At 44.5% G+C, this 11,049-nt stretch overlaps 1 pseudogene; it reads right to left on the reverse strand.

The window, feature by feature from the left end:
* Positions 1–10,077: 10,077 nt before the first annotated feature.
* LOC124617064 lies at positions 10,078–10,195 on the reverse strand (annotated as a pseudogene).
* Between the last annotated feature and the right edge of the window lie 854 nt (positions 10,196–11,049).

An 11,049-nucleotide genomic window follows, 5' to 3' on the forward strand; every position in this document is an offset into this window, starting at 1 on the left:
ATGCTTACCGAAATAGGTAATTGACAATAAATGTTGTTCACAAGCGATCATGGCTAAGAAGTTTGCCTTCTTTCAAGTAATTATTACAGATCGCCCCCTTAGTGCTCAAGATGAGTAAACAAATTTTTTGTCCACTACCAGCAATGGAGGGTGAATCTTTGCAGTACCAGCCCCTCGCGCTGGCGAAACGTCAGAAAAATCATCAAACTTCGGCCGAAGAACTCGACGTAGAATTCAACATGCAGTTTGTCAATTTTTTCTTTGTTTGGAGGTACGTGTATGCAGTGTTGCTACACACTGAGATCTCCGCGCCACAATACCGTAGCACGTCGTTAGAGGAGACCAATGATATAGTAAATATACGCTGTGCCATTATTTTGGTTCCTGCACCTGAGTGTTACGGGGATTTTAGTGTGTACCAACGCTGCATACATTCACCTGCAACGAAAGAAACAATTAATTATGTAACTTTTTGTGACGCGGTAATTAAAACTGTATGAGTACTACCCCTACTGGCGACAATATTTCCTCCGTTCCACCTACTAGACATACATCTCAATGGTACAAAATACACCCGGAACGCCGAACGCTGAGGGGAAGTAGTAGCCTGAATCATGGCATTGCAGCTTCCGCGTGAGAGAGGCAGCGCCCCTGGCTCAACAATGGGGCACAGAGGTTTTTTTTTCTTTTTTTTTTTTTTGCCACTTACACAGCTGCGGCGCTTGGGGTCGCGCGAAGGAATGCAGGAGTGGGGGTGGGATGAATGCGTGGGTGGTGGGTGGACCATTGTGCGACAGTTGTCGTGGGACGGAGAGGGCGAACCGTGGCAGCCGCCTTGTGCTCGGTCCGGCACAGGGGCGTGGCAGGGCAGTGGTTCCCATCCTGGGGTAATTCATTACTGAGGGGTAAAATGAATTTTTGGAGGGGTAAAGAACGAAACGATTCGATTCAGTTTGTCACAAAACTAAATTACACTACTGGCCATTAAAATTGCTACACCACGAGGATGACGTGCAACAGACCCGAAATTTAACCGACAGGAAGAAGATGTGGTGATATGCAAATGATTAGCTTTTCAGAGCATTCACACAAGGTTGGCGCCGGTGGTGACGTGCTGACATGACGTGCTGACATGACGAAAGTTTCCAACCGATTTCTCATACACAAACAGCAGTTGACCGGCGTTGTCTGGTGAAACGTTGTTGTGATGCCTTGTGTAAGGAGGAGAAATGCCTACCATCACGCTTCCGACTTTGCTAAAGGTCGGATTGTAGCCTATCGCGATTGCGGTTTATCGTATCGCGACATAGCTGCTCGCGTTGGTCCAGATCCAATGACTGTTAGCAGAATATGGAATCGGTGGGTTCAAGAGAGTAATACGGAACGCCGTGGTGAATCCCAACGGCCTCTTATCACTAGCAGTCGAGATGACAGGCATCGTATCTGCATGGCTGTAACGGATCGTGCAGCCACGTACCGATCCCTGAGTCAACAGATGGGGACGTTTGCAAGACGACAACCATCTGCACGAACAGTTCGACGACGTTTGCAGGAGCATGGACTATCAGCTCGGAGACTATGGCTGCGGTTACCCTTGAAGCTGCATCACAGACAGGGGCGCCTGCGATGGTGTACTCAACGACGAACCTGGGTGCACGAATGGCAAAACGTCATTTTTTCGTATGAATCCAGGATCTGTTTACAGCATCATGATGGTCGCATCCGTGTTTGGCGACATCGGGGTGAACGCACATTGGAAGCGTGTATTCGTCATCGCCATACTGGCGTATCACCCGGCGTGATGGTATGGGTTGCCGTTGGTTACACGTCTCGGTCACCTCTTGTTCCCATTGACGGCACTTTGAACAATGGACATTACATTTCAGATGTGTTACGACCCGTGGCTCTACCATTCATTCGATCCCTGCGGAGCCCTACATTTCAGCATGATAATGCAAGACCGCATGTTGCAGGTCCTGTACGGGCCTTTCTGGATACAGAAAATGTTCGACACCTGCCCTGGCCAGCACATTCTCCAGATCTCTCACCAATTGAAAACGTCTGGTCAATGGTGGCCGAGCAACTGGCTCGTCACAATACGCCAGTCACTACTCTTGATGAACTGTGGTATCGTGTTGAAGCTGCATGGGGAGCTGTACCTGTACACGCCATCCAAGCTCTGTTTGACTCAATGCCCAGGCGTATCGAGGCCGTTATTACGGACAGAGGTGGTTGTTCTGCGTACTGATTTCTCAGGATCTATGCACCCAAACTGCGTGAAAATGCAATCACATGTCAGTTCTAGTATAATATATTTGTCCAATGAATACCCGTTTATCATCGGCATTTCTTCTTGGTGTAGCAATTTTAATGGCCAGTAGTGTAGAATGGAAGGGATTCGTTACGAAGTGTAGCCCAAGTTATCAGACGAGTGCAGGAGGAGCCCAACGCTGCAGTCACACAGCCCACGAAAATTCAGGGCCGCAGCCTGTGCAGGAACGACATACGACCCGCGACAGCGATGAAAAGCTGCGGCAGCAAGACACTGCTAGCAGATAGCAGCCGGAGATAGCGAGCCCGGGGACCGCCGCTGACATATCCGAACGCGAACAAGCGCGCGGCAGAGCAGGCGACGCAAGAAATCGTGTGGAGGGAGAAACAGCAGGTAGAGGTGACGTCCTTACTGCCTCAGTAACTGGAAACGCAGCCAGCGAGGGCGTCATTCTTATTCGCGCACGCAGCTGCGGATACATAAACATTTGGAGACAGAGAGAGACAACACTAGTCCTCGCCCCCTCCAAATGGAATGCATAACATATAGTCGACAGCCGCTGGTAGTCGACGCGAACGATCGTGAGATAGCCTTAGCAGAGAGGCTGCTCGCACAGTGTAGGCGAGCTGAGAAGTTTCGCCTGCGATTTCCATATGCGAGCGGGACTCGTACCGGGCAGCTGCTACAACAAAACCTCGACACAAAAGAAGCGAGGCAGATCGCATTACTATACACTGTTCATTTAAGTTTAATACGGAAGTCAAAAGTTGCATTACGTATTTCTCTGCGTTTGTTCTTACTTCGTCGGAGCTTCCTTTCCGCGGAAGTCACTTAACGATTGTAAGGATAGGTTTATGCTGCAGTCCTTCACACTGCACATCGGTTTACTGACAAATATAATCTGTGGCTGTTTGGTATACTACCATTTGGTGGCTGGTATGTGCTGTAGGCGAATATAAGACTGCAGGTGCAGCATGAACGTATACTAACGGCCGACCAACTAAACGATAACACCGAGCAGATAGTAAAACTTCCACTACCATTTAACCTAAAATCTAAAAAGGATGAATTAGTTTAACGTAAAACTCCGGCAATAAGCTTCGTAAGTGATCAGACGGAGCCGGCAGCCGGTGGCCGAGCGGTTCTAGGCGCTTCAGTCTGGAACCGCGCGACCGCTTCGGTCGCAGGTTCCAATCCTGCCTCGGGCATGGATGTGTGTGACGTCCTTAGGTTAGTTAGGTTTAAGTAGTTCTAAGTTCTGGTGGACTGATGACCTGAGATGTTAAGTCCCATAGTGCTCAGAGCCATTTTTTTATCAGTATCTACGTGTTTTTGAGTACCTACGTTAGGTGAAAAAAAAGTCGCAAATATAGAACATTTTATCTGCGCGAAATATTGTAAGTAGGCTGTTTAGGTTTTTATGTTGGTAACGCCACGTAATGCTCTGTATGAAAATCGCTGACTGCGCTGCGTGCAGTCAATGGCTGGTTGCACTCATTGTTGGAATACTCACTAGTGTAGTGTTGGGCTGTTCGATGTGAACTGTGCGTAGCGTTGGGCAGTTGGAGGTGAGTCGCCAGAAGTGGTGGATGTAGGTAGAGAGATGCCAGAGTTTTGAGAGGTTACTGTGAGCGGACGATCTGGACGTGTGTCCGTCAGAAAAAGGAAATTTGTTTAATTGGATGTCACAAAATTATATATTTATTATGACTTTTGAACACTCTTAAGGTAAATACATTCTTTTTTCTCTATCAAAATCTTTCATTTGCTAACTATGCCTATCGGTAGTTAGTGCCTTCAGTAGTTAGAAACTTTTATTTAGCTGGCAGTATTGGCGCTCGCTGTATTGCAGTAGTTCGAGTCACGAAGATTTTTGTGAGGTAAGTGATTCATGAAAGATATAAGTTATTGTTAGTCAGGGCCATTCTTTTGTACGGATTATTGAAAGTCAGAATGGGTTGCGTTAAAATATTGTGTGTGAGTTTAGTGATGATCAGAATGAGTAAAGTGAAAACTGTCTGAGTACGTTGAGTTTTGCTCAGCTGTTTGAAAATCAAATAACGTAAGAGTTTTTCCAGCACTGTCATTTTTACATACATAGGGGAAGTTTCAGTATGTCTGATGGAAGTGCATACAGAAAAGATTTCACTGGAGGCAATATTCACAGGTAGAACTGATAGTTAACCTGTTTTTTTTTTCCACACATCTAATACACCCGACAAAGAAACTGATAAACCCAAATGTTATTTCTGCATTTTACCATACCTCTAGCGACAATTATTCTAGAAATTCTAGGAAAAATTTAGTACAAAATCTTGAGTACCCCATAGGCCTTCTTTGCTTCTTAATCTGTATAAACCGCTTAGGAAACTATCTGAGCAGCCCTCTTATATTCTTTGCAGATTCTTTGCAGATGATGCTATCGTCTAGTAAAGTCATCAAAAGATGAAATGAATTCAAAATTATTTGGATAAGATGTCTGCATGGTGCAAAAAGAGGCAATTGACTCAATAACAGTAAATGGTGTGAGGTCCTTCACATGAATACTGAATAATTCCATTGAATTTTTGATATACGATGAATCACAGGAATTTAAAGGTTGTCGATTCAACTAAATACGTAGGAATTACATTTACGAGCAACGTAAATTGGAACCATCACATAGAAAACGTTTTGGAAAACGGGAACCGGTGACTGCGTTTTACTCGTACAGCACAGGGAAGGTGCAACAAACGTACTAAAGAGACTGCCTACACTATGCTTGTCCGTCTCCTTCTGGAATATTGCTATGTGGTATGGAATAGATAGCATAGACGGGTGACATCGAAAAGATTCAAAGAAGGACAGCCCGCTCTGGATTATCGAAAAACAGGGAGAGGAGAGTAACGGTTATGACAAGCGAAGTGGTGTGGAATTCAATAAAACAAAGGCTTCTTTCGTTACGGTGAGATCTTTACACAAAATTTCAATCACTACCATCCTCCTCCTAATGCCAAACTATTTTGTGGGAAAGGGAGAAAGTAAGAGAAATAATAGATCGTAAGCGAAAATTTAGATGTTCATTCCTCCCATGTACTGTTGTGGAATGGGACGGTCGAGACATAATCTCCAAGTGGTTCTATGAACGCTCTGCCAAACACTTCAATATGAATTGCGAAGTAATCATGTATATGTAGATTTAGAGGGAGATCGAGGCTTTTCTACAGTAAACAGATCCAGCTGGATGCAGAGATGAACAGACTTACCTAGGATAGACTAGCATGGAGAGCTGCATCCCTACATATTTACATCTACATCTACTTCTATACGATTACTCTGCAATTCTTAGTTAAGTGCCTGGCAGAGGGTTCATCGAACCATCTTCAAGCTATTTCCTTACCATTCCGCTCTCGAAGAGCGCGGAGGAAAAGCGAACACTTAAATCTTTTCGTGCGAGCTCTGATTTCTCTTATTTTATTACGATGATCATTCCTCCCTGTGCAGGTGGGCTACAAAAAAATATTTTCACACTCTGAGGAAGAAGCTGGTGTTTGAAATTCAGTTCATTGCAGAGCCTTGAAAATGTAGACCACAACAACAACATTACCTGTTTAGACATCAGAGGCCAAGCACTCTCGGGGCGCGAAAATAGCAAATCAGGAACGTTGTGCCACGCTGACGATTTATCAAATATGTACATGAAGCAACCACAGCGGCAACACTAACATTTAATTCTATCAATTTAATTTGAGAAGCTACCGACAAACTCAGAAATCCAAGAAAGGTGCAACATTCGTCTCTTCGTCCCGTAAAACAGAAGAGAGCTTAAACCGTAAAATACAAGGTGAGTCCACACGAAACCTCCTTGATTTCCAAATGGATTAAAAAAAAACAAACATGAAGCATAGATACTTGTGGCATGCAGCCTTATGTAATGCAGTTCAAAAAGTTTTGTGTATTTTTCTTCTAGACTGTTCCTATTTTTTCTTTGTTTTAGGTGCTACATAATTGCTAACTCCAGATGTGTGTGATGCTCCGATTTACGATCCCATATGTGTAGAAGGCAGATGTGTGTGATGCTCCGATTAACGTTCCCATATGTGTAGAAGGTTGCTTCCCATAATTGCTAACTCCAGATGTGTGTGATGCTCCGCTTAACGTCCCCACATGTGTAGAAGGTTGCTTCCTCTGAAAAAAAAAAAAATAAATAAATAATTCCTAGATACCTGTGGTTTTGCCCGATCCGGTCCAATATCTCAATTGCAAATCCATGGCGAAGCTATAAGCCGTTTCATTTCAGTGCTTTCACAATTTGAACTTCGTAAGAGTGCAAGTGAAGTCGTTAATGCAGCACCAAGTGAGCTGTTAACCGAGAGATGTTTATTTCTCGTGATGCTCGGCAAACTGACTTCGATGGGCATCTTCGGAACGTCTCTGTGGTTTCCTCTAGCCTTTCATCAGATGTGCGTTTGCTGCCAGAACCTAACTGTCTGTTTACAATTCCAGTGGGTAGCAGCTTGTCGCATCAAGCGTTAACCGCCTTAACGTCCGATGACTCCCTCTGAAGTTCACGTCGGAAATTTCTTTGGACAGAAATGGGTGATATCGTTTTCACATATCACACCACGCTTTTGGCTCTCTCTTGAGGTGTAGCCATTTCTGGTAATTATTTAGCACCTGAAACAAAACAGAAGGAATCCTTTACGGAAAAAAATCTACACAAAACTTGTTGATGCTGCGGACCACTCGCAGTACTTTTTTTTAAAAAACAGCTGAATTTGGAAATTAGATAGATTTGATGCGGACACCCTGCCCAGTCTCTTGAATGCGGCATACTGAAATATTCATGCACAGTTTTTTTTATTGTCTTCACAAAAAAAATGTCACTGGCCAATGTACAGTTATTTCGACAAAATATTGTTACCACTGACATAAGATTACTAGGCAGAAGATGTATGCGTTTTACGCTTTGATTAAAATGGCTTGATTCTGCACGAACATAAATTATGTAAGTGTTGAGAGCGGCTTCGCTTTCTTTTCTTCTATCTCCCTTTTTTTTTACGTGAAAGCAGCAAAAGTCCAACCACTGACGTCGGTCCGGGCCCACACAGAAGAATCGGACCGCGACGACAGAGGGGGCCGTTTTTCGAGGCTAATGAGACAGCTTATTTGTGTGTAAAGAGAGACGTACGGCGGCGACCGGCTCCAAACCGGTAAGGGCCTGCTGGGGGGAGGCTAAGACGTGCACAAAAGGCCCCTAACGAGCGGGCCGCGGCTCTACGTCAGCACACGACTTCTCCGAGGCTCCAGGATTTGGGAGCCCGTGTGGTCACTCCTCCAAGGCAGCCCGATCACTTCCTTTGCATCTCTTAACTGTAGAAAAGCCTCGATCTCCCTCTAAATCTACATCTACATGATTACTTCGCAATTCATACTTAACTTAGAAGAAAGATTAAGGAAAGGCAAGCCCACGTTTCTAGCATTTGTAGACTTAGAGAAAGCTTTTGACAATGTTGACTGGAATACTCTCTTTCAAATTCTGAAGGTGGCAGGGGTAAAATACAGGGAGCGAAAGGCTATTTACAATTAGTACAGAAAGCAGATGGCAGTTATAAGAGTCGAGGGACATGAAAGGGAAGCAGAGGTTGGGAAGGGAGTGAGACAGGGTTGTAGCCTCTCCCCGACGCTCTTCAATCTGTATATTGAGCAAGCAGTAAAGGAAACAAAAGAAAAGTTCGGAGTAGGTATTAAAATCCAGGGAGAAGAAATAAAAACTTTGAGGTTCGCCGATGACATTGTAATTCTGTCAGAGACAGCAAAGCACTTGGAAGAGGAGTTGAACGGAATGGACAGTGTCTTGAAAGGAGGGTATAACATGAACATCAACAAAAGCAAAATGAGGATAATCGAAGTAGTCTAACTAAATCAGATGATGCTGATGGAATTATATTAGGAAATGAGACACTTAAAGTAGTAAAGGAGTTTTGCTATTTGGGGATCAAATTAACTGATGATGGTCGAAGTAGAGAGGATATAAAATGTAGACGGGCAATGGCAAGGAAAGCGTTTCTGAAGAAGAAGAATTTGTTAACATCGAGTATAGATTTAAGTGTCAGGAAGTCGTTTCTGAAAGTATTTGTATGGAGTGTAGCCATGTATGGAAGTGAAACATGGACGATAAATAGTTAAGACAAGAAGAGAATAGAAGCTTTCGAAATGTGGTGCTACAGAAGAATGCTGAAAATTAGATGGGTAGATCACATAACTAATGAGGATGTATTGAATAGAATTGGAGAGAAGAGGAGTTTGTGGCACAACTTGACCAGAAGAAGGGATCGGTTGGTAGGACATGTTCTGAGGCATTAAGGGATCACCAATTTAGTACTGGAAGGCTGCGTGGAGGGTAAAAATCGTAGAGGGAGACCAAGAGATGAATACACTAAGCAGATTCAGAAGGATGTAGGCTGCAGTAGGTACTGCGAGATGAAGAAGCTTGCACAGGATAGAGTACCATGGAGAGCTGCATCAGATCAGTCTCAAAACTGAAGACCACAACAACAACAACAACAACACTGAAGTCTTTGGCAGAGCGTTCATAGAACCACTTGGAGATTATGTCTTGACCGTCCCATTCCCCAACAGTACATGGAAGGGATGAACACCTAAATCTTCGCTTACGATCTGTTATTTCTCTTATTTTCTCCCTTTCCCACAAAATAGTTTGGCGTTAGGAGGAGAATGGTAGTGATTGAAATTTTGTGTAAAGATCTCGCCGTAACGAAAGAAGCCTTTGCTTTATTGAATTCCATCCCACTTCGCTTATTATATTCGTTACACTCCTCGCCCTGTTTTACGATAATCCACAGTGGGCTGTCCTCCTTTGAATGTTTTCGATGTCACCCGTCAATGCTATCTGGCAAGGATTCCATACTGAATAGCAATATTACAGAAGAAGACGGACAAGCATAGCACAGGCAGTCACTTCAGTATGTTTGTTGCACCTTCCATGTGTTTTGCCAGTAAAACGCAGACACTCGTTCCCCTTTTCCAACGTTTTCTATGTGATGGTTCCAATTTATGTTGCTCGTAAATGTAATCCCTACGTATTTAGTTGAATCGACAACCTTTAAACTCGTTTGATTTATCGTGTATCCGAAATTCAATGGAATTTTTCAGTATTCATGTGAAGGATCTCACACCATTAACTGTTCTGAGTCAATTGCCACTTTTTGCACCAAGCAGACATCTTGTCCAAATAATTTTGCAGTTCGTTTCATCTTTTGATGATTTTACTAAACGATAGCATCATCTGCAAAGAATATAAGAGGCGTGCTCAGATTGTTTCCTAAACCGGTTGTACAGATTAAGAAGAGAAGAAGGCCTATGGGGTACTCAAGATTTTGTTCGATTTCACTTGAAATGCGAGCTTTATAACAATTTTTATCCTTCCCCACCCCCTCATACCTTCCTCCATTATGAAATTTACGATTCTTTTATTGGTGTTGTACCATAGAATTCTTTTCTCCCTAATTCGATTCATTATCTCTTCATTGGTAACAAAATGACGCCACAGCAATATATTGTATCTTACAGCTTAGTATAATCTTTCGCTGTGTGGAAAAAAAAAGCACTCCGTCTTCAGGCCACGAGTGGCCTACCGGGACCATCTGGCCGCCGTGTCATCCTCGGAGGAGGATACGGATAGGAGGGGCGTGGGGTCAGCACATCGCTCACCCGTCGTAAGATGGTATTCTTGACCGAAGCCGCTACTATTGGGTCGGGTAGCTCCTCAATTGGCATCACGAGGCTGAGTGCAACCCGAAAAATGGCAACAGTGCATGGCGGCCGGGATGGTCACCCATCCAAGTGCCGACCACGCCCGACAGTGCTTAACTTCGGTGATCTCACGGGAACCGGTGTATACACTGAGGCAAGACCGTTGCCTCTTTCGTTGTGTGGGCAGTAGCAAATGTCAATAGGGTCAGTTGTGATCTGCCGTCAATAGGGGGGGGGGGGGGGCGTCAGTTGTGTCTTACCGCCAGAAAGATGGGAGTCAAGGTAACAAGGATTCATGCGCTACACTGGTCGCCGTATCTACAAGATGTATCGTTGTGTCCCGTGTGACCAAGCGAAGTGGCGCAGTGGTTAGCACACTGGACTCGCATTCGGGAGGACGACGGTTCAATCCCGCGTCCGGCCATCCAGATTTAGGTTTTCCGTGATTTCCCTAAATCGCTCCAGGCAAATGCCGGGATGGTTCCTTTGAAAGGGCACGGCCGACTACCTTCCCCGTCCTTCCCTAATTCGATGAGACCGATGACCTCGCTGTTTGGTCTCTTCCCCCAAACAACCCCCCAACCACTCGGCGTTGGCTAGACATAGGACCCATCCACTTCCCAACCTTGCTTCATCGCCGCCAGAGGGACTCGGCGTGATGCTGAACCTCACAGTGCTGCTTTCTTTTACTAGGGTGGTGTAGAGCAATGCCACGGAGGAGCATGTTGTGCGGCTGCAGAATCGCGCCCTGGATCTGTCGTTAAAAGGAATGGACAGATGAAGAAAACAGGAGAAAAATCCAAGTTTTTTCACTTTCATTTTTAAGGCAAATATACGACGGAACTTCAAAATGTAAGTTATACATTATTGTGGTAGGCCAAGTAACTTTTACTTAATGCTGCACTAACACGGAAATGTGATACTATTTGTCAACAAAATTATCAAGTCTATGGAAACAACATTCTAACCATCGTTCAGTTCCTCGAAGATAGAAATTCGCTCCTTGGTCACGGAGCCGTTCG

This window comes from Schistocerca americana, chromosome 5 (assembly GCF_021461395.2).
Source record: "Schistocerca americana isolate TAMUIC-IGC-003095 chromosome 5, iqSchAmer2.1, whole genome shotgun sequence".
NCBI lineage: Eukaryota > Metazoa > Arthropoda > Insecta > Orthoptera > Acrididae > Schistocerca > Schistocerca americana.